The 21,010-nt window shown below is 45.3% G+C and overlaps 33 non-coding genes across 33 annotated transcripts; all 33 read left to right on the forward strand.

The window, feature by feature from the left end:
- Window positions 1-719: 719 nt before the first annotated feature.
- TRNAA-UGC (transfer RNA alanine (anticodon UGC)) lies at window positions 720-791 on the forward strand. Its single transcript has one exon. It is a non-coding gene; the product is annotated as a tRNA-Ala (tRNA).
- A 540-nt stretch (window positions 792-1,331) lies between these two features.
- TRNAA-CGC (transfer RNA alanine (anticodon CGC)) lies at window positions 1,332-1,403 on the forward strand. The gene has a single exon. It is a non-coding gene; the product is annotated as a tRNA-Ala (tRNA).
- A 159-nt stretch (window positions 1,404-1,562) lies between these two features.
- Window positions 1,563-1,634, forward strand: TRNAA-UGC (transfer RNA alanine (anticodon UGC)). Its single transcript has one exon. It is a non-coding gene; the product is annotated as a tRNA-Ala (tRNA).
- A 160-nt stretch (window positions 1,635-1,794) lies between these two features.
- Window positions 1,795-1,866, forward strand: TRNAA-UGC (transfer RNA alanine (anticodon UGC)). The gene has a single exon. It is a non-coding gene; the product is annotated as a tRNA-Ala (tRNA).
- A 1,345-nt stretch (window positions 1,867-3,211) lies between these two features.
- On the forward strand, window positions 3,212-3,283 carry TRNAA-UGC (transfer RNA alanine (anticodon UGC)). The gene has a single exon. It is a non-coding gene; the product is annotated as a tRNA-Ala (tRNA).
- A 540-nt stretch (window positions 3,284-3,823) lies between these two features.
- TRNAA-CGC (transfer RNA alanine (anticodon CGC)) lies at window positions 3,824-3,895 on the forward strand. The gene has a single exon. It is a non-coding gene; the product is annotated as a tRNA-Ala (tRNA).
- A 159-nt stretch (window positions 3,896-4,054) lies between these two features.
- TRNAA-UGC (transfer RNA alanine (anticodon UGC)) lies at window positions 4,055-4,126 on the forward strand. Its single transcript has one exon. It is a non-coding gene; the product is annotated as a tRNA-Ala (tRNA).
- Window positions 4,127-4,287: 161 nt separating this feature from the next.
- Window positions 4,288-4,359, forward strand: TRNAA-UGC (transfer RNA alanine (anticodon UGC)). The gene has a single exon. It is a non-coding gene; the product is annotated as a tRNA-Ala (tRNA).
- Window positions 4,360-5,704: 1,345 nt separating this feature from the next.
- TRNAA-UGC (transfer RNA alanine (anticodon UGC)) lies at window positions 5,705-5,776 on the forward strand. Its single transcript has one exon. It is a non-coding gene; the product is annotated as a tRNA-Ala (tRNA).
- A 540-nt stretch (window positions 5,777-6,316) lies between these two features.
- On the forward strand, window positions 6,317-6,388 carry TRNAA-CGC (transfer RNA alanine (anticodon CGC)). Its single transcript has one exon. It is a non-coding gene; the product is annotated as a tRNA-Ala (tRNA).
- Window positions 6,389-6,547: 159 nt separating this feature from the next.
- TRNAA-UGC (transfer RNA alanine (anticodon UGC)) lies at window positions 6,548-6,619 on the forward strand. The gene has a single exon. It is a non-coding gene; the product is annotated as a tRNA-Ala (tRNA).
- A 161-nt stretch (window positions 6,620-6,780) lies between these two features.
- Window positions 6,781-6,852, forward strand: TRNAA-UGC (transfer RNA alanine (anticodon UGC)). The gene has a single exon. It is a non-coding gene; the product is annotated as a tRNA-Ala (tRNA).
- A 1,345-nt stretch (window positions 6,853-8,197) lies between these two features.
- Window positions 8,198-8,269, forward strand: TRNAA-UGC (transfer RNA alanine (anticodon UGC)). The gene has a single exon. It is a non-coding gene; the product is annotated as a tRNA-Ala (tRNA).
- Window positions 8,270-8,809: 540 nt separating this feature from the next.
- TRNAA-CGC (transfer RNA alanine (anticodon CGC)) lies at window positions 8,810-8,881 on the forward strand. Its single transcript has one exon. It is a non-coding gene; the product is annotated as a tRNA-Ala (tRNA).
- A 159-nt stretch (window positions 8,882-9,040) lies between these two features.
- Window positions 9,041-9,112, forward strand: TRNAA-UGC (transfer RNA alanine (anticodon UGC)). The gene has a single exon. It is a non-coding gene; the product is annotated as a tRNA-Ala (tRNA).
- Window positions 9,113-9,273: 161 nt separating this feature from the next.
- Window positions 9,274-9,345, forward strand: TRNAA-UGC (transfer RNA alanine (anticodon UGC)). The gene has a single exon. It is a non-coding gene; the product is annotated as a tRNA-Ala (tRNA).
- Window positions 9,346-10,690: 1,345 nt separating this feature from the next.
- On the forward strand, window positions 10,691-10,762 carry TRNAA-UGC (transfer RNA alanine (anticodon UGC)). Its single transcript has one exon. It is a non-coding gene; the product is annotated as a tRNA-Ala (tRNA).
- A 540-nt stretch (window positions 10,763-11,302) lies between these two features.
- TRNAA-CGC (transfer RNA alanine (anticodon CGC)) lies at window positions 11,303-11,374 on the forward strand. The gene has a single exon. It is a non-coding gene; the product is annotated as a tRNA-Ala (tRNA).
- Window positions 11,375-11,533: 159 nt separating this feature from the next.
- Window positions 11,534-11,605, forward strand: TRNAA-UGC (transfer RNA alanine (anticodon UGC)). The gene has a single exon. It is a non-coding gene; the product is annotated as a tRNA-Ala (tRNA).
- A 161-nt stretch (window positions 11,606-11,766) lies between these two features.
- Window positions 11,767-11,838, forward strand: TRNAA-UGC (transfer RNA alanine (anticodon UGC)). Its single transcript has one exon. It is a non-coding gene; the product is annotated as a tRNA-Ala (tRNA).
- Window positions 11,839-13,183: 1,345 nt separating this feature from the next.
- TRNAA-UGC (transfer RNA alanine (anticodon UGC)) lies at window positions 13,184-13,255 on the forward strand. Its single transcript has one exon. It is a non-coding gene; the product is annotated as a tRNA-Ala (tRNA).
- A 540-nt stretch (window positions 13,256-13,795) lies between these two features.
- TRNAA-CGC (transfer RNA alanine (anticodon CGC)) lies at window positions 13,796-13,867 on the forward strand. Its single transcript has one exon. It is a non-coding gene; the product is annotated as a tRNA-Ala (tRNA).
- A 159-nt stretch (window positions 13,868-14,026) lies between these two features.
- Window positions 14,027-14,098, forward strand: TRNAA-UGC (transfer RNA alanine (anticodon UGC)). The gene has a single exon. It is a non-coding gene; the product is annotated as a tRNA-Ala (tRNA).
- A 161-nt stretch (window positions 14,099-14,259) lies between these two features.
- Window positions 14,260-14,331, forward strand: TRNAA-UGC (transfer RNA alanine (anticodon UGC)). The gene has a single exon. It is a non-coding gene; the product is annotated as a tRNA-Ala (tRNA).
- A 1,345-nt stretch (window positions 14,332-15,676) lies between these two features.
- TRNAA-UGC (transfer RNA alanine (anticodon UGC)) lies at window positions 15,677-15,748 on the forward strand. Its single transcript has one exon. It is a non-coding gene; the product is annotated as a tRNA-Ala (tRNA).
- A 540-nt stretch (window positions 15,749-16,288) lies between these two features.
- On the forward strand, window positions 16,289-16,360 carry TRNAA-CGC (transfer RNA alanine (anticodon CGC)). Its single transcript has one exon. It is a non-coding gene; the product is annotated as a tRNA-Ala (tRNA).
- Window positions 16,361-16,519: 159 nt separating this feature from the next.
- On the forward strand, window positions 16,520-16,591 carry TRNAA-UGC (transfer RNA alanine (anticodon UGC)). The gene has a single exon. It is a non-coding gene; the product is annotated as a tRNA-Ala (tRNA).
- A 161-nt stretch (window positions 16,592-16,752) lies between these two features.
- Window positions 16,753-16,824, forward strand: TRNAA-UGC (transfer RNA alanine (anticodon UGC)). The gene has a single exon. It is a non-coding gene; the product is annotated as a tRNA-Ala (tRNA).
- A 1,345-nt stretch (window positions 16,825-18,169) lies between these two features.
- On the forward strand, window positions 18,170-18,241 carry TRNAA-UGC (transfer RNA alanine (anticodon UGC)). Its single transcript has one exon. It is a non-coding gene; the product is annotated as a tRNA-Ala (tRNA).
- Window positions 18,242-18,781: 540 nt separating this feature from the next.
- TRNAA-CGC (transfer RNA alanine (anticodon CGC)) lies at window positions 18,782-18,853 on the forward strand. Its single transcript has one exon. It is a non-coding gene; the product is annotated as a tRNA-Ala (tRNA).
- Window positions 18,854-19,012: 159 nt separating this feature from the next.
- On the forward strand, window positions 19,013-19,084 carry TRNAA-UGC (transfer RNA alanine (anticodon UGC)). Its single transcript has one exon. It is a non-coding gene; the product is annotated as a tRNA-Ala (tRNA).
- A 161-nt stretch (window positions 19,085-19,245) lies between these two features.
- On the forward strand, window positions 19,246-19,317 carry TRNAA-UGC (transfer RNA alanine (anticodon UGC)). Its single transcript has one exon. It is a non-coding gene; the product is annotated as a tRNA-Ala (tRNA).
- A 1,345-nt stretch (window positions 19,318-20,662) lies between these two features.
- TRNAA-UGC (transfer RNA alanine (anticodon UGC)) lies at window positions 20,663-20,734 on the forward strand. The gene has a single exon. It is a non-coding gene; the product is annotated as a tRNA-Ala (tRNA).
- The last annotated feature ends 276 nt before the right edge of the window (window positions 20,735-21,010 follow it).

Genomic DNA, 21,010 nt, shown 5'->3' on the forward strand with positions numbered 1-21,010 from the left:
ATGATCCAACAAAAAGCTATTCCTTCAGAGAAGAAGAAACAGGTAAGACTCTGCAACAAAGCTTGTTAAAATCCTTGCAATGTCCATTGATCACCCAGAGGGGATTATTTTTTTTCTCAACAAAAGAGGAGTTACTCTTTAAAGGCATAGTAATTCTTCCTTCCTGCATAAGATGTGCACTGAAGATGTAGTTTAATGGTGTCATTTGTTGAACTGTACGCATAGCCTATAGTAGAGGAAATCTTCACATTCCTGTGTCAGCGGTATCTTATTGTGTTGAAACGTGAGGCTTTTCGCCATGGCTTTGCACGGGTTAATGCATGACCTCTATCTGCAGTGTGAGACCTGACACCTCCTGAGAAGAAACTTCACTTCGCATAATCCCTGCCTCTCTCAGACTAGTGCTCGTGCAGGTGAGAACCACACAGTAATTAGATGTGACACAGACACAAAGAGAGCTCACTTATGCAGCTGGGAGATGATGTGTTGTCAGCTAACTGACAAACACAATTCGGACATAAATGGGTTTCTTTTGGCTCCTGAAGGCTAAAAGTCCTTCCTGGAAGAAAAAAAATGAAAGCGTAGTTGTTTTTGGGAAGTGAAGGAGGCCCTGAGTACTTGTAGTGGAACACAGATGTGAAGGCCTGGTGCCGGGTTAAAGGCTGCAACATCGTTTAAAGCTTTGTGGAGAAAAAGGCACAAAGACCTCCACGAGATAAGGGGATGTAGCTCAGTGGTAGAGCGCACGCTTTGCATGTGTGAGGCCCCGGGTTCAATCCCCGGCATCTCCAAGTAAGCCTTACTTATCCTACTCCAAGGGAAGCAGCTGCTACCTCGGCATGTGCACACACACCTGAGAAACATTTGGCCAAAACAACCCTTACAATAAACGTCCATGTCCTCACCCTCCAAAGCCATTAGCATATATAAGGGTGGAGCAGACAGCCTGGAATTCTTTCCTTTGTTCCTCTCTCTAAAGTCAAACTTGGGGGTAACACTCTAACCTGGTACTCACGGGCCGAATGTCAGGAGACAACGGCTGGTTCAAGAAAAACTGCCTGACATTCGGGTTGTGTGTATGTCGGTCTGTCCGAAAGAAAGCGGCCGTATGGCTGGCTTCTGTGGGACGAGTATGCTGGAAAACCAGCAGCTGACCGACTCCCAATTAGTGTTCTCGGCCAAAGGCAGAGAGGTCAGATCAGAGTTTTATAGCGGAGGGGCCATCTCCCTTTCAGGATACAACAATGCAGCTAGGTCGATCGCTGCACTAACTTTGCCTCTACCTGAATTTTCGCCTCACAAGAAGCACAGGTCTGCTTATGTGAAGTATGGGGGATGTAGCTCAGTGGTAGAGCGCACGCTTCGCATGTGTGAGGTCCCGGGTTCAACCCCCGGCATCTCCAATCTTTATCTTAAAACCGAGTCTAGTTGCGATGTAGCGCATGCTGAGTTGCCTAATGATCCCCACAAAGTGCAAAATCCTGCTGAGAACTTCTCTCAAAAGTCAAACTTCCTCCCCAAAAGAAAAAAAAAAAAAAGGCAGAGAAATCCAAGAGCAAGAAGGGGATGTAGCTCAGTGGTAGAGCGCGCGCTTTGCATGTGTGAGGCCCCGGGTTCAATCCCCGGCATCTCCATTCTTTATCTTAAAACCTAGATTAGTTACTATGTAGCGCATGCTGAGTTGCCTTATTATGCCCACAAAGTGCAAAATCCTGTTGAGAACTTCTCTCTAAAGTCAAACTTCCTCCCCAAAAGAAAAAAAAAAAAAAAGGCACAGAAAAGCAGGAAGAAGCAGGGGATGTAGCTCAGTGGTAGAGCGCACGCTTTGCATGTGTGAGGCCCCGGGTTCAATCCCTGGCATCTCCAGCCTTTGCTTTGGGGTGGTTGCAATTGGGTTCAAAACTTGGGTGCTGGCTGCTGTCAAAATGAGTGGCAGTAGTAAGGAACAATCAGCAAGGCAGGCTTTTCTTGGAAGCATGCTAATCACATATATGAACCTCTAGTTGACATCATTGGCTGTCTGTTGTTCACGTGAAGCTTTAAGGGTATCTCCACTTTCCTCAGAAAAAAAGATCGCAAATAAGAAAAAATAATATAGTATATGCAATTGCACCACTAGTCATTTATTGAAAAAATGATCTTTCCTTTTCAATCGGCAGCGCTGTCATTTTCTATAAAATTCAATGCAATATGGCAACTTGGAGGCGTTCCGTACACAACTGGTGTACGGAACAGCCCCCCAGAGATTTCACTTCCTGTTTGTGTGATTGGCTCATTGATTTTCCCAGAAGTCTGCACTTAGATACAAGTCAGATTTTAGGCATCCTCTGCAAGAAAAATGTCAGATTTGGTGAGCTGATCCTAAATGGTTAATTGCTTCTAAAGGACTGCAGGTCCTGTCATTCTTCTCACTAGAGCCCTGCAAGTGCATCAGCTGGTCAAAAGTGAAGAAAAAAAAAACACTCCCATTTAAAATAGGTCCTGCACAAGACATGATCCAACAAAAAGCTATTCCTTCAGAGAAGAAGAAACAGGTAAGACTCTGCAACAAAGCTTGTTAAAATCCTTGCAATGTCCATTGATCACCCAGAGGGGATTATTTTTTTTCTCAACAAAAGAGGAGTTACTCTTTAAAGGCATAGTAATTCTTCCTTCCTGCATAAGATGTGCACTGAAGATGTAGTTTAATGGTGTCATTTGTTGAACTGTACGCATAGCCTATAGTAGAGGAAATCTTCACATTCCTGTGTCAGCGGTATCTTATTGTGTTGAAACGTGAGGCTTTTCGCCATGGCTTTGCACGGGTTAATGCATGACCTCTATCTGCAGTGTGAGACCTGACACCTCCTGAGAAGAAACTTCACTTCGCATAATCCCTGCCTCTCTCAGACTAGTGCTCGTGCAGGTGAGAACCACACAGTAATTAGATGTGACACAGACACAAAGAGAGCTCACTTATGCAGCTGGGAGATGATGTGTTGTCAGCTAACTGACAAACACAATTCGGACATAAATGGGTTTCTTTTGGCTCCTGAAGGCTAAAAGTCCTTCCTGGAAGAAAAAAAATGAAAGCGTAGTTGTTTTTGGGAAGTGAAGGAGGCCCTGAGTACTTGTAGTGGAACACAGATGTGAAGGCCTGGTGCCGGGTTAAAGGCTGCAACATCGTTTAAAGCTTTGTGGAGAAAAAGGCACAAAGACCTCCACGAGATAAGGGGATGTAGCTCAGTGGTAGAGCGCACGCTTTGCATGTGTGAGGCCCCGGGTTCAATCCCCGGCATCTCCAAGTAAGCCTTACTTATCCTACTCCAAGGGAAGCAGCTGCTACCTCGGCATGTGCACACACACCTGAGAAACATTTGGCCAAAACAACCCTTACAATAAACGTCCATGTCCTCACCCTCCAAAGCCATTAGCATATATAAGGGTGGAGCAGACAGCCTGGAATTCTATCCTTTGTTCCTCTCTCTAAAGTCAAACTTGGGGGTAACACTCTAACCTGGTACTCACGGGCCGAATGTCAGGAGACAACGGCTGGTTCAAGAAAAACTGCCTGACATTCGGGTTGTGTGTATGTCGGTCTGTCCGAAAGAAAGCGGCCGTATGGCTGGCTTCTGTGGGACGAGTATGCTGGAAAACCAGCAGCTGACCGACTCCCAATTAGTGTTCTCGGCCAAAGGCAGAGAGGTCAGATCAGAGTTTTATAGCGGAGGGGCCATCTCCCTTTCAGGATACAACAATGCAGCTAGGTCGATCGCTGCACTAACTTTGCCTCTACCTGAATTTTCGCCTCACAAGAAGCACAGGTCTGCTTATGTGAAGTATGGGGGATGTAGCTCAGTGGTAGAGCGCACGCTTCGCATGTGTGAGGTCCCGGGTTCAACCCCCGGCATCTCCAATCTTTATCTTAAAACCGAGTCTAGTTGCGATGTAGCGCATGCTGAGTTGCCTAATGATCCCCACAAAGTGCAAAATCCTGCTGAGATCTTCTCTCAAAAGTCAAACTTCCTCCCCAAAAGAAAAAAAAAAAAAAGGCAGAGAAATCCAAGAGCAAGAAGGGGATGTAGCTCAGTGGTAGAGCGCGCGCTTTGCATGTGTGAGGCCCCGGGTTCAATCCCCGGCATCTCCATTCTTTATCTTAAAACCTAGATTAGTTACTATGTAGCGCATGCTGAGTTGCCTTATTATGCCCACAAAGTGCAAAATCCTGTTGAGAACTTCTCTCTAAAGTCAAACTTCCTCCCCAAAAGAAAAAAAAAAAAAAAAGGCACAGAAAAGCAGGAAGAAGCAGGGGATGTAGCTCAGTGGTAGAGCGCACGCTTTGCATGTGTGAGGCCCCGGGTTCAATCCCTGGCATCTCCAGCCTTTGCTTTGGGGTGGTTGCAATTGGGTTCAAAACTTGGGTGCTGGCTGCTGTCAAAATGAGTGGCAGTAGTAAGGAACAATCAGCAAGGCAGGCTTTTCTTGGAAGCATGCTAATCACATATATGAACCTCTAGTTGACATCATTGGCTGTCTGTTGTTCACGTGAAGCTTTAAGGGTATCTCCACTTTCCTCAGAAAAAAAGATCGCAAATAAGAAAAAATAATATAGTATATGCAATTGCACCACTAGTCATTTATTGAAAAAATGATCTTTCCTTTTCAATCGGCAGCGCTGTCATTTTCTATAAAATTCAATGCAATATGGCAACTTGGAGGCGTTCCGTACACAACTGGTGTACGGAACAGCCCCCCAGAGATTTCACTTCCTGTTTGTGTGATTGGCTCATTGATTTTCCCAGAAGTCTGCACTTAGATACAAGTCAGATTTTAGGCATCCTCTGCAAGAAAAATGTCAGATTTGGTGAGCTGATCCTAAATGGTTAATTGCTTCTAAAGGACTGCAGGTCCTGTCATTCTTCTCACTAGAGCCCTGCAAGTGCATCAGCTGGTCAAAAGTGAAGAAAAAAAAAACACTCCCATTTAAAATAGGTCCTGCACAAGACATGATCCAACAAAAAGCTATTCCTTCAGAGAAGAAGAAACAGGTAAGACTCTGCAACAAAGCTTGTTAAAATCCTTGCAATGTCCATTGATCACCCAGAGGGGATTATTTTTTTTCTCAACAAAAGAGGAGTTACTCTTTAAAGGCATAGTAATTCTTCCTTCCTGCATAAGATGTGCACTGAAGATGTAGTTTAATGGTGTCATTTGTTGAACTGTACGCATAGCCTATAGTAGAGGAAATCTTCACATTCCTGTGTCAGCGGTATCTTATTGTGTTGAAACGTGAGGCTTTTCGCCATGGCTTTGCACGGGTTAATGCATGACCTCTATCTGCAGTGTGAGACCTGACACCTCCTGAGAAGAAACTTCACTTCGCATAATCCCTGCCTCTCTCAGACTAGTGCTCGTGCAGGTGAGAACCACACAGTAATTAGATGTGACACAGACACAAAGAGAGCTCACTTATGCAGCTGGGAGATGATGTGTTGTCAGCTAACTGACAAACACAATTCGGACATAAATGGGTTTCTTTTGGCTCCTGAAGGCTAAAAGTCCTTCCTGGAAGAAAAAAAATGAAAGCGTAGTTGTTTTTGGGAAGTGAAGGAGGCCCTGAGTACTTGTAGTGGAACACAGATGTGAAGGCCTGGTGCCGGGTTAAAGGCTGCAACATCGTTTAAAGCTTTGTGGAGAAAAAGGCACAAAGACCTCCACGAGATAAGGGGATGTAGCTCAGTGGTAGAGCGCACGCTTTGCATGTGTGAGGCCCCGGGTTCAATCCCCGGCATCTCCAAGTAAGCCTTACTTATCCTACTCCAAGGGAAGCAGCTGCTACCTCGGCATGTGCACACACACCTGAGAAACATTTGGCCAAAACAACCCTTACAATAAACGTCCATGTCCTCACCCTCCAAAGCCATTAGCATATATAAGGGTGGAGCAGACAGCCTGGAATTCTTTCCTTTGTTCCTCTCTCTAAAGTCAAACTTGGGGGTAACACTCTAACCTGGTACTCACGGGCCGAATGTCAGGAGACAACGGCTGGTTCAAGAAAAACTGCCTGACATTCGGGTTGTGTGTATGTCGGTCTGTCCGAAAGAAAGCGGCCGTATGGCTGGCTTCTGTGGGACGAGTATGCTGGAAAACCAGCAGCTGACCGACTCCCAATTAGTGTTCTCGGCCAAAGGCAGAGAGGTCAGATCAGAGTTTTATAGCGGAGGGGCCATCTCCCTTTCAGGATACAACAATGCAGCTAGGTCGATCGCTGCACTAACTTTGCCTCTACCTGAATTTTCGCCTCACAAGAAGCACAGGTCTGCTTATGTGAAGTATGGGGGATGTAGCTCAGTGGTAGAGCGCACGCTTCGCATGTGTGAGGTCCCGGGTTCAACCCCCGGCATCTCCAATCTTTATCTTAAAACCGAGTCTAGTTGCGATGTAGCGCATGCTGAGTTGCCTAATGATCCCCACAAAGTGCAAAATCCTGCTGAGAACTTCTCTCAAAAGTCAAACTTCCTCCCCAAAAGAAAAAAAAAAAAAAGGCAGAGAAATCCAAGAGCAAGAAGGGGATGTAGCTCAGTGGTAGAGCGCGCGCTTTGCATGTGTGAGGCCCCGGGTTCAATCCCCGGCATCTCCATTCTTTATCTTAAAACCTAGATTAGTTACTATGTAGCGCATGCTGAGTTGCCTTATTATGCCCACAAAGTGCAAAATCCTGTTGAGAACTTCTCTCTAAAGTCAAACTTCCTCCCCAAAAGAAAAAAAAAAAAAAAAGGCACAGAAAAGCAGGAAGAAGCAGGGGATGTAGCTCAGTGGTAGAGCGCACGCTTTGCATGTGTGAGGCCCCGGGTTCAATCCCTGGCATCTCCAGCCTTTGCTTTGGGGTGGTTGCAATTGGGTTCAAAACTTGGGTGCTGGCTGCTGTCAAAATGAGTGGCAGTAGTAAGGAACAATCAGCAAGGCAGGCTTTTCTTGGAAGCATGCTAATCACATATATGAACCTCTAGTTGACATCATTGGCTGTCTGTTGTTCACGTGAAGCTTTAAGGGTATCTCCACTTTCCTCAGAAAAAAAGATCGCAAATAAGAAAAAATAATATAGTATATGCAATTGCACCACTAGTCATTTATTGAAAAAATGATCTTTCCTTTTCAATCGGCAGCGCTGTCATTTTCTATAAAATTCAATGCAATATGGCAACTTGGAGGCGTTCCGTACACAACTGGTGTACGGAACAGCCCCCCAGAGATTTCACTTCCTGTTTGTGTGATTGGCTCATTGATTTTCCCAGAAGTCTGCACTTAGATACAAGTCAGATTTTAGGCATCCTCTGCAAGAAAAATGTCAGATTTGGTGAGCTGATCCTAAATGGTTAATTGCTTCTAAAGGACTGCAGGTCCTGTCATTCTTCTCACTAGAGCCCTGCAAGTGCATCAGCTGGTCAAAAGTGAAGAAAAAAAAAACACTCCCATTTAAAATAGGTCCTGCACAAGACATGATCCAACAAAAAGCTATTCCTTCAGAGAAGAAGAAACAGGTAAGACTCTGCAACAAAGCTTGTTAAAATCCTTGCAATGTCCATTGATCACCCAGAGGGGATTATTTTTTTTCTCAACAAAAGAGGAGTTACTCTTTAAAGGCATAGTAATTCTTCCTTCCTGCATAAGATGTGCACTGAAGATGTAGTTTAATGGTGTCATTTGTTGAACTGTACGCATAGCCTATAGTAGAGGAAATCTTCACATTCCTGTGTCAGCGGTATCTTATTGTGTTGAAACGTGAGGCTTTTCGCCATGGCTTTGCACGGGTTAATGCATGACCTCTATCTGCAGTGTGAGACCTGACACCTCCTGAGAAGAAACTTCACTTCGCATAATCCCTGCCTCTCTCAGACTAGTGCTCGTGCAGGTGAGAACCACACAGTAATTAGATGTGACACAGACACAAAGAGAGCTCACTTATGCAGCTGGGAGATGATGTGTTGTCAGCTAACTGACAAACACAATTCGGACATAAATGGGTTTCTTTTGGCTCCTGAAGGCTAAAAGTCCTTCCTGGAAGAAAAAAAATGAAAGCGTAGTTGTTTTTGGGAAGTGAAGGAGGCCCTGAGTACTTGTAGTGGAACACAGATGTGAAGGCCTGGTGCCGGGTTAAAGGCTGCAACATCGTTTAAAGCTTTGTGGAGAAAAAGGCACAAAGACCTCCACGAGATAAGGGGATGTAGCTCAGTGGTAGAGCGCACGCTTTGCATGTGTGAGGCCCCGGGTTCAATCCCCGGCATCTCCAAGTAAGCCTTACTTATCCTACTCCAAGGGAAGCAGCTGCTACCTCGGCATGTGCACACACACCTGAGAAACATTTGGCCAAAACAACCCTTACAATAAACGTCCATGTCCTCACCCTCCAAAGCCATTAGCATATATAAGGGTGGAGCAGACAGCCTGGAATTCTTTCCTTTGTTCCTCTCTCTAAAGTCAAACTTGGGGGTAACACTCTAACCTGGTACTCACGGGCCGAATGTCAGGAGACAACGGCTGGTTCAAGAAAAACTGCCTGACATTCGGGTTGTGTGTATGTCGGTCTGTCCGAAAGAAAGCGGCCGTATGGCTGGCTTCTGTGGGACGAGTATGCTGGAAAACCAGCAGCTGACCGACTCCCAATTAGTGTTCTCGGCCAAAGGCAGAGAGGTCAGATCAGAGTTTTATAGCGGAGGGGCCATCTCCCTTTCAGGATACAACAATGCAGCTAGGTCGATCGCTGCACTAACTTTGCCTCTACCTGAATTTTCGCCTCACAAGAAGCACAGGTCTGCTTATGTGAAGTATGGGGGATGTAGCTCAGTGGTAGAGCGCACGCTTCGCATGTGTGAGGTCCCGGGTTCAACCCCCGGCATCTCCAATCTTTATCTTAAAACCGAGTCTAGTTGCGATGTAGCGCATGCTGAGTTGCCTAATGATCCCCACAAAGTGCAAAATCCTGCTGAGAACTTCTCTCAAAAGTCAAACTTCCTCCCCAAAAGAAAAAAAAAAAAAAGGCAGAGAAATCCAAGAGCAAGAAGGGGATGTAGCTCAGTGGTAGAGCGCGCGCTTTGCATGTGTGAGGCCCTGGGTTCAATCCCCGGCATCTCCATTCTTTATCTTAAAACCTAGATTAGTTACTATGTAGCGCATGCTGAGTTGCCTTATTATGCCCACAAAGTGCAAAATCCTGTTGAGAACTTCTCTCTAAAGTCAAACTTCCTCCCCAAAAGAAAAAAAAAAAAAAAAGGCACAGAAAAGCAGGAAGAAGCAGGGGATGTAGCTCAGTGGTAGAGCGCACGCTTTGCATGTGTGAGGCCCCGGGTTCAATCCCTGGCATCTCCAGCCTTTGCTTTGGGGTGGTTGCAATTGGGTTCAAAACTTAGGTGCTGGCTGCTGTCAAAATGAGTGGCAGTAGTAAGGAACAATCAGCAAGGCAGGCTTTTCTTGGAAGCATGCTAATCACATATATGAACCTCTAGTTGACATCATTGGCTGTCTGTTGTTCACGTGAAGCTTTAAGGGTATCTCCACTTTCCTCAGAAAAAAAGATCGCAAATAAGAAAAAATAATATAGTATATGCAATTGCACCACTAGTCATTTATTGAAAAAATGATCTTTCCTTTTCAATCGGCAGCGCTGTCATTTTCTATAAAATTCAATGCAATATGGCAACTTGGAGGCGTTCCGTACACAACTGGTGTACGGAACAGCCCCCCAGAGATTTCACTTCCTGTTTGTGTGATTGGCTCATTGATTTTCCCAGAAGTCTGCACTTAGATACAAGTCAGATTTTAGGCATCCTCTGCAAGAAAAATGTCAGATTTGGTGAGCTGATCCTAAATGGTTAATTGCTTCTAAAGGACTGCAGGTCCTGTCATTCTTCTCACTAGAGCCCTGCAAGTGCATCAGCTGGTCAAAAGTGAAGAAAAAAAAAACACTCCCATTTAAAATAGGTCCTGCACAAGACATGATCCAACAAAAAGCTATTCCTTCAGAGAAGAAGAAACAGGTAAGACTCTGCAACAAAGCTTGTTAAAATCCTTGCAATGTCCATTGATCACCCAGAGGGGATTATTTTTTTTCTCAACAAAAGAGGAGTTACTCTTTAAAGGCATAGTAATTCTTCCTTCCTGCATAAGATGTGCACTGAAGATGTAGTTTAATGGTGTCATTTGTTGAACTGTACGCATAGCCTATAGTAGAGGAAATCTTCACATTCCTGTGTCAGCGGTATCTTATTGTGTTGAAACGTGAGGCTTTTCGCCATGGCTTTGCACGGGTTAATGCATGACCTCTATCTGCAGTGTGAGACCTGACACCTCCTGAGAAGAAACTTCACTTCGCATAATCCCTGCCTCTCTCAGACTAGTGCTCGTGCAGGTGAGAACCACACAGTAATTAGATGTGACACAGACACAAAGAGAGCTCACTTATGCAGCTGGGAGATGATGTGTTGTCAGCTAACTGACAAACACAATTCGGACATAAATGGGTTTCTTTTGGCTCCTGAAGGCTAAAAGTCCTTCCTGGAAGAAAAAAAATGAAAGCGTAGTTGTTTTTGGGAAGTGAAGGAGGCCCTGAGTACTTGTAGTGGAACACAGATGTGAAGGCCTGGTGCCGGGTTAAAGGCTGCAACATCGTTTAAAGCTTTGTGGAGAAAAAGGCACAAAGACCTCCACGAGATAAGGGGATGTAGCTCAGTGGTAGAGCGCACGCTTTGCATGTGTGAGGCCCCGGGTTCAATCCCCGGCATCTCCAAGTAAGCCTTACTTATCCTACTCCAAGGGAAGCAGCTGCTACCTCGGCATGTGCACACACACCTGAGAAACATTTGGCCAAAACAACCCTTACAATAAACGTCCATGTCCTCACCCTCCAAAGCCATTAGCATATAAAAGGGTGGAGCAGACAGCCTGGAATTCTTTCCTTTGTTCCTCTCTCTAAAGTCAAACTTGGGGGTAACACTCTAACCTGGTACTCACGGGCCGAATGTCAGGAGACAACGGCTGGTTCAAGAAAAACTGCCTGACATTCGGGTTGTGTGTATGTCGGTCTGTCCGAAAGAAAGCGGCCGTATGGCTGGCTTCTGTGGGACGAGTATGCTGGAAAACCAGCAGCTGACCGACTCCCAATTAGTGTTCTCGGCCAAAGGCAGAGAGGTCAGATCAGAGTTTTATAGCGGAGGGGCCATCTCCCTTTCAGGATACAACAATGCAGCTAGGTCGATCGCTGCACTAACTTTGCCTCTACCTGAATTTTCGCCTCACAAGAAGCACAGGTCTGCTTATGTGAAGTATGGGGGATGTAGCTCAGTGGTAGAGCGCACGCTTCGCATGTGTGAGGTCCCGGGTTCAACCCCCGGCATCTCCAATCTTTATCTTAAAACCGAGTCTAGTTGCGATGTAGCGCATGCTGAGTTGCCTAATGATCCCCACAAAGTGCAAAATCCTGCTGAGAACTTCTCTCAAAAGTCAAACTTCCTCCCCAAAAGAAAAAAAAAAAAAAGGCAGAGAAATCCAAGAGCAAGAAGGGGATGTAGCTCAGTGGTAGAGCGCGCGCTTTGCATGTGTGAGGCCCCGGGTTCAATCCCCGGCATCTCCATTCTTTATCTTAAAACCTAGATTAGTTACTATGTAGCGCATGCTGAGTTGCCTTATTATGCCCACAAAGTGCAAAATCCTGTTGAGAACTTCTCTCTAAAGTCAAACTTCCTCCCCAAAAGAAAAAAAAAAAAAAAAGGCACAGAAAAGCAGGAAGAAGCAGGGGATGTAGCTCAGTGGTAGAGCGCACGCTTTGCATGTGTGAGGCCCCGGGTTCAATCCCTGGCATCTCCAGCCTTTGCTTTGGGGTGGTTGCAATTGGGTTCAAAACTTGGGTGCTGGCTGCTGTCAAAATGAGTGGCAGTAGTAAGGAACAATCAGCAAGGCAGGCTTTTCTTGGAAGCATGCTAATCACATATATGAACCTCTAGTTGACATCATTGGCTGTCTGTTGTTCACGTGAAGCTTTAAGGGTATCTCCACTTTCCTCAGAAAAAAAGATCGCAAATAAGAAAAAATAATATAGTATATGCAATTGCACCACTAGTCATTTATTGAAAAAATGATCTTTCCTTTTCAATCGGCAGCGCTGTCATTTTCTATAAAATTCAATGCAATATGGCAACTTGGAGGCGTTCCGTACACAACTGGTGTACGGAACAGCCCCCCAGAGATTTCACTTCCTGTTTGTGTGATTGGCTCATTGATTTTCCCAGAAGTCTGCACTTAGATACAAGTCAGATTTTAGGCATCCTCTGCAAGAAAAATGTCAGATTTGGTGAGCTGATCCTAAATGGTTAATTGCTTCTAAAGGACTGCAGGTCCTGTCATTCTTCTCACTAGAGCCCTGCAAGTGCATCAGCTGGTCAAAAGTGAAGAAAAAAAAAACACTCCCATTTAAAATAGGTCCTGCACAAGACATGATCCAACAAAAAGCTATTCCTTCAGAGAAGAAGAAACAGGTAAGACTCTGCAACAAAGCTTGTTAAAATCCTTGCAATGTCCATTGATCACCCAGAGGGGATTATTTTTTTTCTCAACAAAAGAGGAGTTACTCTTTAAAGGCATAGTAATTCTTCCTTCCTGCATAAGATGTGCACTGAAGATGTAGTTTAATGGTGTCATTTGTTGAACTGTACGCATAGCCTATAGTAGAGGAAATCTTCACATTCCTGTGTCAGCGGTATCTTATTGTGTTGAAACGTGAGGCTTTTCGCCATGGCTTTGCACGGGTTAATGCATGACCTCTATCTGCAGTGTGAGACCTGACACCTCCTGAGAAGAAACTTCACTTCGCATAATCCCTGCCTCTCTCAGACTAGTGCTCGTGCAGGTGAGAACCACACAGTAATTAGATGTGACACAGACACAAAGAGAGCTCACTTATGCAGCTGGGAGATGATGTGTTGTCAGCTAACTGACAAACACAATTCGGACATAAATGGGTTTCTTTTGGCTCCTGAAGGCTAAAAGTCCTTCCTGGAAGAAAAAAAATGAAAGCGTAGTTGTTTTTGGGAAGTGAAGGAGGCCCTGAGTACTTGTAGTGGAACACAGATGTGAAGGCCTGGTGCCGGGTTAAAGGCTGCAACATCGTTTAAAGCTTTGTGGAGAAAAAGGCACAAAGACCTCCACGAGATAAGGGGATGTAGCTCAGTGGTAGAGCGCACGCTTTGCATGTGTGAGGCCCCGGGTTCAATCCCCGGCATCTCCAAGTAAGCCTTACTTATCCTACTCCAAGGGAAGCAGCTGCTACCTCGGCATGTGCACACACACCTGAGAAACATTTGGCCAAAACAACCCTTACAATAAACGTCCATGTCCTCACCCTCCAAAGCCATTAGCATATATAAGGGTGGAGCAGACAGCCTGGAATTCTTTCCTTTGTTCCTCTCTCTAAAGTCAAACTTGGGGGTAACACTCTAACCTGGTACTCACGGGCCGAATGTCAGGAGACAACGGCTGGTTCAAGAAAAACTGCCTGACATTCGGGTTGTGTGTATGTCGGTCTGTCCGAAAGAAAGCGGCCGTATGGCTGGCTTCTGTGGGACGAGTATGCTGGAAAACCAGCAGCTGACCGACTCCCAATTAGTGTTCTCGGCCAAAGGCAGAGAGGTCAGATCAGAGTTTTATAGCGGAGGGGCCATCTCCCTTTCAGGATACAACAATGCAGCTAGGTCGATCGCTGCACTAACTTTGCCTCTACCTGAATTTTCGCCTCACAAGAAGCACAGGTCTGCTTATGTGAAGTATGGGGGATGTAGCTCAGTGGTAGAGCGCACGCTTCGCATGTGTGAGGTCCCGGGTTCAACCCCCGGCATCTCCAATCTTTATCTTAAAACCGAGTCTAGTTGCGATGTAGCGCATGCTGAGTTGCCTAATGATCCCCACAAAGTGCAAAATCCTGCTGAGAACTTCTCTCAAAAGTCAAACTTCCTCCCCAAAAGAAAAAAAAAAAAAAGGCAGAGAAATCCAAGAGCAAGAAGGGGATGTAGCTCAGTGGTAGAGCGCGCGCTTTGCATGTGTGAGGCCCCGGGTTCAATCCCCGGCATCTCCATTCTTTATCTTAAAACCTAGATTAGTTACTATGTAGCGCATGCTGAGTTGCCTTATTATGCCCACAAAGTGCAAAATCCTGTTGAGAACTTCTCTCTAAAGTCAAACTTCCTCCCCAAAAGAAAAAAAAAAAAAAAAGGCACAGAAAAGCAGGAAGAAGCAGGGGATGTAGCTCAGTGGTAGAGCGCACGCTTTGCATGTGTGAGGCCCCGGGTTCAATCCCTGGCATCTCCAGCCTTTGCTTTGGGGTGGTTGCAATTGGGTTCAAAACTTGGGTGCTGGCTGCTGTCAAAATGAGTGGCAGTAGTAAGGAACAATCAGCAAGGCAGGCTTTTCTTGGAAGCATGCTAATCACATATATGAACCTCTAGTTGACATCATTGGCTGTCTGTTGTTCACGTGAAGCTTTAAGGGTATCTCCACTTTCCTCAGAAAAAAAGATCGCAAATAAGAAAAAATAATATAGTATATGCAATTGCACCACTAGTCATTTATTGAAAAAATGATCTTTCCTTTTCAATCGGCAGCGCTGTCATTTTCTATAAAATTCAATGCAATATGGCAACTTGGAGGCGTTCCGTACACAACTGGTGTACGGAACAGCCCCCCAGAGATTTCACTTCCTGTTTGTGTGATTGGCTCATTGATTTTCCCAGAAGTCTGCACTTAGATACAAGTCAGATTTTAGGCATCCTCTGCAAGAAAAATGTCAGATTTGGTGAGCTGATCCTAAATGGTTAATTGCTTCTAAAGGACTGCAGGTCCTGTCATTCTTCTCACTAGAGCCCTGCAAGTGCATCAGCTGGTCAAAAGTGAAGAAAAAAAAAACACTCCCATTTAAAATAGGTCCTGCACAAGACATGATCCAACAAAAAGCTATTCCTTCAGAGAAGAAGAAACAGGTAAGACTCTGCAACAAAGCTTGTTAAAATCCTTGCAATGTCCATTGATCACCCAGAGGGGATTATTTTTTTTCTCAACAAAAGAGGAGTTACTCTTTAAAGGCATAGTAATTCTTCCTTCCTGCATAAGATGTGCACTGAAGATGTAGTTTAATGGTGTCATTTGTTGAACTGTACGCATAGCCTATAGTAGAGGAAATCTTCACATTCCTGTGTCAGCGGTATCTTATTGTGTTGAAACGTGAGGCTTTTCGCCATGGCTTTGCACGGGTTAATGCATGACCTCTATCTGCAGTGTGAGACCTGACACCTCCTGAGAAGAAACTTCACTTCGCATAATCCCTGCCTCTCTCAGACTAGTGCTCGTGCAGGTGAGAACCACACAGTAATTAGATGTGACACAGACACAAAGAGAGCTCACTTATGCAGCTGGGAGATGATGTGTTGTCAGCTAACTGACAAACACAATTCGGACATAAATGGGTTTCTTTTGGCTCCTGAAGGCTAAAAGTCCTTCCTGGAAGAAAAAAAATGAAAGCGTAGTTGTTTTTGGGAAGTGAAGGAGGCCCTGAGTACTTGTAGTGGAACACAGATGTGAAGGCCTGGTGCCGGGTTAAAGGCTGCAACATCGTTTAAAGCTTTGTGGAGAAAAAGGCACAAAGACCTCCACGAGATAAGGGGATGTAGCTCAGTGGTAGAGCGCACGCTTTGCATGTGTGAGGCCCCGGGTTCAATCCCCGGCATCTCCAAGTAAGCCTTACTTATCCTACTCCAAGGGAAGCAGCTGCTACCTCGGCATGTGCACACACACCTGAGAAACATTTGGCCAAAACAACCCTTACAATAAACGTCCATGTCCTCACCCTCCAAAGCCATTAGCATATAAAAGGGTGGAGCAGACAGCCTGGAATTCTTTCCTTTGTTCCTCTCTCTAAAGTCAAACTTGGGGGTAACACTCTAACCTGGTACTCACGGGCCGAATGTCAGGAGACAACGGCTGGTTCAAGAAAAACTGCCTGACATTCGGGTTGTGTGTATGTCGGTCTGTCCGAAAGAAAGCGGCCGTATGGCTGGCTTCTGTGGGACGAGTATGCTGGAAAACCAGCAGCTGACCGACTCCCAATTAGTGTTCTCGGCCAAAGGCAGAGAGGTCAGATCAGAGTTTTATAGCGGAGGGGCCATCTCCCTTTCAGGATACAACAATGCAGCTAGGTCGATCGCTGCACTAACTTTGCCTCTACCTGAATTTTCGCCTCACAAGAAGCACAGGTCTGCTTATGTGAAGTATGGGGGATGTAGCTCAGTGGTAGAGCGCACGCTTCGCATGTGTGAGGTCCCGGGTTCAACCCCCGGCATCTCCAATCTTTATCTTAAAACCGAGTCTAGTTGCGATGTAGCGCATGCTGAGTTGCCTAATGATCCCCACAAAGTGCAAAATCCTGCTGAGAACTTCTCTCAAAAGTCAAACTTCCTCCCCAAAAGAAAAAAAAAAAAAAGGCAGAGAAATCCAAGAGCAAGAAGGGGATGTAGCTCAGTGGTAGAGCGCGCGCTTTGCATGTGTGAGGCCCCGGGTTCAATCCCCGGCATCTCCATTCTTTATCTTAAAACCTAGATTAGTTACTATGTAGCGCATGCTGAGTTGCCTTATTATGCCCACAAAGTGCAAAATCCTGTTGAGAACTTCTCTCTAAAGTCAAACTTCCTCCCCAAAAGAAAAAAAAAAAAAAAAGGCACAGAAAAGCAGGAAGAAGCAGGGGATGTAGCTCAGTGGTAGAGCGCACGCTTTGCATGTGTGAGGCCCCGGGTTCAATCCCTGGCATCTCCAGCCTTTGCTTTGGGGTGGTTGCAATTGGGTTCAAAACTTGGGTGCTGGCTGCTGTCAAAATGAGTGGCAGTAGTAAGGAACAATCAGCAAGGCAGGCTTTTCTTGGAAGCATGCTAATCACATATATGAACCTCTAGTTGACATCATTGGCTGTCTGTTGTTCACGTGAAGCTTTAAGGGTATCTCCACTTTCCTCAGAAAAAAAGATCGCAAATAAGAAAAAATAATATAGTATATGCAATTGCACCACTAGTCATTTATTGAAAAAATGATCTTTCCTTTTCAATCGGCAGCGCTGTCATTTTCTATAAAATTCAATGCAATATGGCAACTTGGAGGCGTTCCGTACACAACTGGTGTACGGAACAGCCCCCCAGAGATTTCACTTCCTGTTTGTGTGATTGGCTCATTGATTTTCCCAGAAGTCTGCACTTAGATACAAGTCAGATTTTAGGCATCCTCTGCAAGAAAAATGTCAGATTTGGTGAGCTGATCCTAAATGGTTAATTGCTTCTAAAGGACTGCAGGTCCTGTCATTCTTCTCACTAGAGCCCTGCAAGTGCATCAGCTGGTCAAAAGTGAAGAAAAAAAAAACACTCCCATTTAAAATAGGTCCTGCACAAGACATGATCCAACAAAAAGCTATTCCTTCAGAGAAGAAGAAACAGGTAAGACTCTGCAACAAAGCTTGTTAAAATCCTTGCAATGTCCATTGATCACCCAGAGGGGATTATTTTTTTTCTCAACAAAAGAGGAGTTACTCTTTAAAGGCATAGTAATTCTTCCTTCCTGCATAAGATGTGCACTGAAGATGTAGTTTAATGGTGTCATTTGTTGAACTGTACGCATAGCCTATAGTAGAGGAAATCTTCACATTCCTGTGTCAGCGGTATCTTATTGTGTTGAAACGTGAGGCTTTTCGCCATGGCTTTGCACGGGTTAATGCATGACCTCTATCTGCAGTGTGAGACCTGACACCTCCTGAGAAGAAACTTCACTTCGCATAATCCCTGCCTCTCTCAGACTAGTGCTCGTGCAGGTGAGAACCACACAGTAATTAGATGTGACACAGACACAAAGAGAGCTCACTTATGCAGCTGGGAGATGATGTGTTGTCAGCTAACTGACAAACACAATTCGGACATAAATGGGTTTCTTTTGGCTCCTGAAGGCTAAAAGTCCTTCCTGGAAGAAAAAAAATGAAAGCGTAGTTGTTTTTGGGAAGTGAAGGAGGCCCTGAGTACTTGTAGTGGAACACAGATGTGAAGGCCTGGTGCCGGGTTAAAGGCTGCAACATCGTTTAAAGCTTTGTGGAGAAAAAGGCACAAAGACCTCCACGAGATAAGGGGATGTAGCTCAGTGGTAGAGCGCACGCTTTGCATGTGTGAGGCCCCGGGTTCAATCCCCGGCATCTCCAAGTAAGCCTTACTTATCCTACTCCAAGGGAAGCAGCTGCTACCTCGGCATGTGCACACACACCTGAGAAACATTTGGCCAAAACAACCCTTACAATAAACGTCCATGTCCTCACCCTCCAAAGCCATTAGCATATAAAAGGGTGGAGCAGACAGCCTGGAATTCTTTCCTTTGTTCCTCTCTCTAAAGTCAAACTTGGGGGTAACACTCTAACCTGGTACTCACGGGCCGAATGTCAGGAGACAACGGCTGGTTCAAGAAAAACTGCCTGACATTCGGGTTGTGTGTATGTCGGTCTGTCCGAAAGAAAGCGGCCGTATGGCTGGCTTCTGTGGGACGAGTATGCTGGAAAACCAGCAGCTGACCGACTCCCAATTAGTGTTCTCGGCCAAAGGCAGAGAGGTCAGATCAGAGTTTTATAGCGGAGGGGCCATCTCCCTTTCAGGATACAACAATGCAGCTAGGTCGATCGCTGCACTAACTTTGCCTCTACCTGAATTTTCGCCTCACAAGAAGCACAGGTCTGCTTATGTGAAGTATGGGGGATGTAGCTCAGTGGTAGAGCGCACGCTTCGCATGTGTGAGGTCCCGGGTTCAACCCCCGGCATCTCCAATCTTTATCTTAAAACCGAGTCTAGTTGCGATGTAGCGCATGCTGAGTTGCCTAATGATCCCCACAAAGTGCAAAATCCTGCTGAGAACTTCTCTCAAAAGTCAAACTTCCTCCCCAAAAGAAAAAAAAAAAAAAGGCAGAGAAATCCAAGAGCAAGAAGGGGATGTAGCTCAGTGGTAGAGCGCGCGCTTTGCATGTGTGAGGCCCCGGGTTCAATCCCCGGCATCTCCATTCTTTATCTTAAAACCTAGATTAGTTACTATGTAGCGCATGCTGAGTTGCCTTATTATGCCCACAAAGTGCAAAATCCTGTTGAGAACTTCTCTCTAAAGTCAAACTTCCTCCCCAAAAGAAAAAAAAAAAAAAAAGGCACAGAAAAGCAGGAAGAAGCAGGGGATGTAGCTCAGTGGTAGAGCGCACGCTTTGCATGTGTGAGGCCCCGGGTTCAATCCCTGGCATCTCCAGCCTTTGCTTTGGGGTGGTTGCAATTGGGTTCAAAACTTGGGTGCTGGCTGCTGTCAAAATGAGTGGCAGTAGTAAGGAACAATCAGCAAGGCAGGCTTTTCTTGGAAGCATGCTAATCACATATATGAACCTCTAGTTGACATCATTGGCTGTCTGTTGTTCACGTGAAGCTTTAAGGGTATCTCCACTTTCCTCAGAAAAAAAGATCGCAAATAAGAAAAAATAATATAGTATATGCAATTGCACCACTAGTCATTTATTGAAAAAATGATCTTTCCTTTTCAATCGGCAGCGCTGTCATTTTCTATAAAATTCAATGCAATATGGCAACTTGGAGGCGTTCCGTACACAACTGGTGTACGGAACAGCCCCCCAGAGATTTCACTTCCTGTTTGTGTGATTGGCTCATTGATTTTCCCAGAAGTCTGCACTTAGATACAAGTCAGATTTTAGGCATCCTCTGCAAGAAAAATGTCAGATTTGGTGAGCTGATCCTAAATGGTTAATTGCTTCTAAAGGACTGCAGGTCCTGTCATTCTTCTCACTAGAGCCCTGCAAGTGCATCAGCTGGTCAAAAGTGAAGAAAAAAAAAACACTCCCATTTAAAATAGGTCCTGCACAAGACATGATCCAACAAAAAGCTATTCCTTCAGAGAAGAAGAAACAGGTAAGACTCTGCAACAAAGCTTGTTAAAATCCTTGCAATGTCCATTGATCACCCAGAGGGGATTATTTTTTTTCTCAACAAAAGAGGAGTTACTCTTTAAAGGCATAGTAATTCTTCCTTCCTGCATAAGATGTGCACTGAAGATGTAGTTTAATGGTGTCATTTGTTGAACTGTACGCATAGCCTATAGTAGAGGAAATCTTCACATTCCTGTGTCAGCGGTATCTTATTGTGTTGAAACGTGAGGCTTTTCGCCATGGCTTTGCACGGGTTAATGCATGACCTCTATCTGCAGTGTGAGACCTGACACCTCCTGAGAAGAAACTTCACTTCGCATAATCCCTGCCTCTCTCAGACTAGTGCTCGTGCAGGTGAGAACCACACAGTAATTAGATGTGACACAGACACAAAGAGAGCTCACTTATGCAGCTGGGAGATGATGTGTTGTCAGCTAACTGACAAACACAATTCGGACATAAATGGGTTTCTTTTGGCTCCTGAAGGCTAAAAGTCCTTCCTGGAAGAAAAAAAATGAAAGCGTAGTTGTTTTTGGGAAGTGAAGGAGGCCCTGAGTACTTGTAGTGGAACACAGATGTGAAGGCCTGGTGCCGGGTTAAAGGCTGCAACATCGTTTAAAGCTTTGTGGAGAAAAAGGCACAAAGACCTCCACGAGATAAGGGGATGTAGCTCAGTGGTAGAGCGCACGCTTTGCATGTGTGAGGCCCCGGGTTCAATCCCCGGCATCTCCAAGTAAGCCTTACTTATCCTACTCCAAGGGAAGCAGCTGCTACCTCGGCATGTGCACACACACCTGAGAAACATTTGGCCAAAACAACCCTTACAATAAACGTCCATGTCCTCACCCTCCAAAGCCATTAGCATATATAAGGGTGGAGCAGACAGCCTGGAATTCTTTCCTTTGTTCCTCTCTCTAAAGTCAAACTTGGGGGTAACACTCTAACCTGGTACTCACGGGCCGAATGTCAGGAGACAACGGCTGGTTCAAGAAAAACTGCCTGACATTC

Source organism: Aquarana catesbeiana, linkage group LG07, assembly GCF_042186555.1.
Source record: "Aquarana catesbeiana isolate 2022-GZ linkage group LG07, ASM4218655v1, whole genome shotgun sequence".
In the NCBI taxonomy this organism is placed as follows: domain Eukaryota; kingdom Metazoa; phylum Chordata; class Amphibia; order Anura; family Ranidae; genus Aquarana; species Aquarana catesbeiana.